The sequence below is a fragment of the Neophocaena asiaeorientalis genome, unplaced genomic scaffold (genome assembly GCF_003031525.2).
Source record: "Neophocaena asiaeorientalis asiaeorientalis breed wild unplaced genomic scaffold, Neophocaena_asiaeorientalis_V1.1 scaffold79, whole genome shotgun sequence".
Lineage (NCBI taxonomy): Eukaryota > Metazoa > Chordata > Mammalia > Artiodactyla > Phocoenidae > Neophocaena > Neophocaena asiaeorientalis.
Window position 1 is genome coordinate 347,809 of NW_020175402.1, and position 5,621 is coordinate 353,429.

Consider the following 5,621-nt stretch of genomic DNA (forward strand, 5'->3'; position numbering starts at 1 on the left):
GGGCGGGCCCGGCTGTGAGGCTGGGCCGGGCTTCGCACCACCTTCGCGGGCGGGGCCTGATCGGCGCGGCTCCGGTTCCCTCCCTGGCCGCGCGGGGGAGACCACCCCAGGGCCGGAGTCCCCGGGGAGATGGAGGCTGCTCCCTTTCCCAGAGATGGGGTGGAGGGGCCTTACCCCAGCAGGCAGGAAGGGGGCTCGCAGCAACCCCTCCTTCGAAGAAACATTAAGCTCCCCTTCAAATAAACCTCTATGGCAGATACCAAAAGTCAGATATTAGGAAAGTGCCCCTAATTTGGCCTACAACAGTCAAGAAAGAGGTTCCTCACCATTGTCCCTTAGGCGCCCCAAGAGCGGTCTTGCCCACTGGGGCTAGAAAGATTAGGGGGTAAAAAAGGGGTGGTATATAAAAGGCATGTGCCTCCCCTCTCATCTCCGCCATCCTCTAGCTCAGGGGTCTTTAAGTCAGAGTTCATGATGATCTCAGAAAATTCCAGAGGACTCTCCCGACCTAGAATGAAAAATGTTATGTGTGTGCGTTTGGGTGGCTGGAGGGGAATCCCATGCTTGTCTCCAGGCTCACAGGTGTGACCTTACCCTCAAAACATTAACAGCTTGGGGCCTAGTTGAAAATCAGGAAGGTGACCCTTCCCTCAGATGTGGGGTGCTCAGGCACTCTCCCTCCCACCCGAGACCCCAGACAACCCTAACCCAGCAGTTTCCCAAAGGACCCTCCGTATCCAGTGAGACCTGGGATCCCCCGCATTTATACATTTTTTTCAGCTTTCCAAAGTGCGCCTCTGTTCATTCCCATATTTGACTCTCACAGTCACACGTGTGTGAAGGAACAGGCACAGAGGGCTGAGGTGACATCCAGGGTCACAGCCACAGTAACAGCTCCTGAGGTCTCCTGGCTTCGCCTTCTGCCTTCTTATAGCCCTCTCTGCAGCCGGAGCGAGCCTTTAACAGGAAATTCTGATCTTGTTACCCTTGCTTCAAACTCTGCAGGGACAGTCCCTTTACCAGTCCCCCATGGCCCCTGCTCACCCTGACCCTCATCTTGTGCTGCTCCCACCTCACTCACTCAGGCCCCCAATTCTCTGGCCCTTCCTCTGTTCCTCAGATTCTCCAAGTTTCTCCTTCCCTCAAGACCTTTATAGCGCTGTTGCCTCTACCTGGAACATTCTTTCCTCATCTCTACTCCTCCCATGGCCAGCTCCTGCTTCAGATGTCAGTTTAAATGTCACCTCCGCAAATATCCCAAATTCTCGATTACGGCGCCCCCTTTTCCCCTTCATAGTATTTACTGCAGTCTGTTATTTATTTATTTATGTTGGTTTTTAGGTCTATCTCCTTCCCCCTCCCCAGAATTGTGAGTTTTATCAGGGCTGGGACCTTGTCTGGCACAGAGAGTCCCCATCACCTGGCATACCACAGGTGCTCAATAAACTTAAAATGAATGGTAGAACAATTAGAGGGGAAGTGAAAATTACTCTGGGGAACTGCCTTTGAATCCCTGTGCATCTAATTTTGCAATGCCCAAAGACAAAGGAAACACGTCTAAGCACCCTGGGAGAGGCAGGATGCGTGGGAAGAATTTGAGTTCTGGGGTCTTCTGCTTCACTCCCACTGGGTGCAGGACTTCCCATTACCCACCTGAGAGAGAGAAAGGGCTCCCAGGCTGCTTCATTTCATGCTGGGCTACAGCTGGGCTTTTTCTGAAATCAGGACTCTCAGCTACACTAAGCAACAGGTGTTACCTGCCCCAGGAAAAGACCCTTGAAAAAGAAATTCAAGTCACCAAACATCTCTACTGCCTGGCACAGCAGCTACTATTTCCTAGGCACCTAGGGGTATGAGGTGTTTGTCAGTTCTTCTACATCCATCATCTCATTTAAGCTCTTGGCTCTGAAGCAGGTATTCCTGGCCCCTTTTACAGAACCTGAAACTGAGGCTCGGGGAAGTAACTTGCCCAGGTGTAGTGAAGCAACGGCTCCTCCTTCCGTCTCAGCTCAGAGGTCAGCCCTTCCGGAAAGCTCTCCTGCCATTCTTCTCTGATCCCAAGCAGCCTCTGGCCTCCTGCTCTGTATCCTCCGCCTCCCCAAGCCCCCCATCCCATGCTTCCTCCTATTGAAAGCGCACAGCACCTTAAGTAGGAGAACCTTGAAGGCAGGGGTTGGGTCTCGTCAGGCCTTACATCCCCAAAGGCCTAGTCGGGGGCTGGAGCCTCCACAGGCGTCTGAGCGAAGGTGAGAAGAGAAGGAGGAGGCTGGCAGCCCATCCCAGGGGCCGAGGCCAGCCTGTCCGTGGAGGGGTGACGAGGGAAGCTCACATACCTCCCGGGCAGAAATCCAGAAATCCGCTGAGACGAAGAGCTGTTTATTTTTCAGCACACAAAAGATGAGGGGCCCTTCCTGAAATGCTGCCGGCCCGGGGCTGGGGAGTGAAACTGAACCCGCCTCAGACGTGGGAATGGCTTAGCTGGCTCTGCCCCATGGGGAGCACAGTGGGCCCCAGGCAGCGAGTGACATTCCAACGACAGGGCAGCCCTATCTCTTACCCGCCAGGTTCTGGGCGGGGCCTTCCACACAATGTCTTGCTGGATCCCCACACCCACCAAGAGCCCCAACCTCAGCAGGTATCACTTCCCTTTTAGGAGAAGTGGGAGGGGACTAGGCAGGGAGAGGGGCTGGGCAGACCAGACACCTAGAATGAGCCACTGGGCCCAACGTATCTATCCTGACCCGGTGAAGCCCTGTGAGGTGGCGATCACCACCTCCACTTTACAGAGGAGAAGACTGAGGATTGGGGAGGTGGCGGCACACACCGTCCCCCGCCCCTACTGCTCCCCGCCCCTGCCCCGAGTCACCTGGCTAGACAGTGAGATGCCAGGATGTGAATCCTCACTGCCTGACCTCACCACGCTGCCTCCAGAGAACCTCAGGCACTCAGCTAGTAAGGGGCGGCGCTGGGCCTGAAACCTGGGTCCTGGCCCCCTGGTCCCGTGCTCTTTGTGGAGGGGGAGCTGCTTCTTCAGGTGGGACCTCGTGGAGTCCAGAGGCGCTGAGTGGCAGGGCAGCCAGCGCCGTTCTCCCTAATTGCCTCATTTGCGGTTGTGGGGATGCCCGCAGCCAGGGAGCTTCAGGGAAGGGGAAGAACCTCTGCTGCTCTGGGGGGAGTCTCTGCCTTGATCTGCTCGCTCCTCTCCCAGCTCCGCTGAGCCCCTGGGTGTGAAATGTGGGCCTGGTGTTCGTGTGAGAAGGGCTTGGCGGAGACCAAGAATGGAGGAGTGGGAACCACGGTCCCCAGTCCTCCCGCTACACAGAGCAGGTGAGGAAAGCCAGATGGAGGGTGTGATGGTACCCAGCTCTGAAAACCCCACCCTGTGGAAATCAAAGGCCTGGGGTGAGCAGAAATGAGAAGTACTGTAAATGCTTGTGTGTTTCTGACAACAAAGTCCTCTGGCCCAGGGGCAGGGCACTGGGTGTGATCTCACTGGGGATTTGCCCCGACTATGTTAGTCACTCAGATGGCTCTTGGGGTTGGTTTGCTCAAGGGCGGGGGTATCTTCCAAGAAATCTAGGAGCCCGTCAGAGGCAGCTGTAAGTGAAATTCAGAGGCTTGCGACTCCGTGGCCACATCCTCTGAGCCATTTTCACATTCTGTTTCTAAGTTTCAGCTCCTTAGGGATGCTGCCCTTTGTGGCCAAAGCCCCCATCAGTTCTTGCCTCTCGTGCCAGTAATTAGTTGAGATCTGTTGAATCTTTACATGTCATCTAATACACACTCAGGTTATATGTTAGTTAAATACTTACACTTAACAAGCACAATGATAGAGTGAGTAAAAGCTCTAGTTCCAAACCTCAGTTCAGATCCCCACTATGCCACTTCCCAGTTGCGTGAGCCCGGGCAAGTGACTCAGGCTCTCTGTGCCTCAGCTGTCTCATCTGTAAAACGGGGATGAAAATAATAGCACCTCGCTCGTAGGACTGTTGTGATACTTAAATGGTTAATATAAAGTGCTTAGAACAGTGCTGGGCACACAGCATGTGCCCACCAAGTGTTAGCTGTTGTTATTTGTACCATCAATTCTTATAAAACACGAGGCTCAAAAGCCTGCAATAGATCCCCACCGCCTAAAGAACAAAACCCAAACTCCTTAGCTTGGCATTCAAGGCCGCCTGGCAATTGGCCCAAACCTACCTCTCCAGACTCACCCTTTTCACGTACCTCTCAGGTGTGTGGCCGTCACCCTGACCCCTGATCTATCCCTCACTCAAAAGGAGTTTTCTGAGTCCTTGATGCTTGTCAGGCCCTGTGCGGCAAGCTGAGGGGGCAGCCCTGAGTAGGACTTGGTCCCTACCCTCAAGGGGCCTATGTTTCCCAAGACTGTGCCTCCTCCACCCCAACTACTGCTCTCCATGACTGGCCTACCTCCTCCTCCATGAAGTCCCCCGCCTCAGTCAGAGGGAATTATGCCCTTCCCTCTGGTGTACCCCCGGCATAGCACCTGCATTTTGTTCAGGCCTTTCTGTCTCGCTGTCTTTATCCCAGGGATGGACCTGGAGGGGGGGGGGGGGGATGGGCAGCAATCATTTTATTTCCCTCCATCCCTGGTGTCCAGCACAGAACCTGGTATATAGATAACTGGTTAATTTGTATCCAAGATTTTCACCAAGGCAAAGGCATCTGTGAGTTCAGCAAAGAAGAAACAGTGGAGTTTAGTTACTTGATGACAATGTAAAATTCAAATAGGACAACTGTGGGCAAGGGGCATATAGTAAAAATATAGTCATCACTCCTGAAGATGACACCATGTAACATCTATTACGACTATTACATATCTGTGACATTGCTCAGTGTCTTTTACATGAGAAATTTCCATGTGATTAATTCCTTTTTAAATTTACCACAAAGTTCTTGGAGGAGTGAACCGCTTCTTAGCTCTTTGATTACAGGAATCACAGGAATTGGCTGAGGAAGCTCACAGCCAAATCAGAAGCTCACCTATGGGCACTTTTCTGGTCTTTATGCTCAGCTTTGTCCTTGTCCACATTTTCCACTCTATTTTCTCTGCTCCTGATTTTTCATTTCTATTGCATATCATTATATTGGATGTGTTTCAGTTATAACCCATCAGGAATCCTCTGTGGAATAAAGTGAATTAGAAAAAACCTGTATCAGGAACATACCTTCCCTATTCTACTCTCCTGGGAATGCAGCTTCAAAGTATTTATTCAACAGTGGGAGTGAGGCAATAAAGACAGACCTGGGCCCAACTCCAGTTTCCCTGGCTCATGTGACCATGTCATTTCCCTTCTAAGGCCTCAGTTTCCTCATTTATGAAAAGGTTCAGTGTAAGGATTAAATGAGCTGAAACACACTGCCTGGCATAGAGTGTCCCACTCCCAAGTGACCTGGCACCTGGGGGACACACTACAGCACCCACCTCATAAATTGCTTTTCTTTATTTTCCTTCGTCACCTTTCCCATTTGCTTCCGCTCTCATCCAGGTTTTCTGATCTTGGCCTTAGTTCAGCTGACATTTGGCGTGAATTTAGCTCTGTTGCTGTACTCCAGGCAAAACCAACTGACTTCCTGAGTGTCGAGGCTAACGTCAGCAA

General features: G+C 52.3%; 1 protein-coding gene across 1 annotated transcript in view; it reads right to left on the reverse strand.

Annotated features, from left to right (window-relative positions):
* Positions 1-2,352, reverse strand: part of ECE1 (endothelin converting enzyme 1) — a 61,280-nt gene extending 58,928 nt beyond the window's left edge. The window contains exon 1 of the mRNA XM_024766689.1: positions 2,334-2,352. The gene's annotated coding sequence lies outside the window, so the exon portion shown is untranslated. The remainder of the gene's footprint in view (positions 1-2,333) is intronic.
* Positions 2,353-5,621: the final 3,269 nt, after the last annotated feature.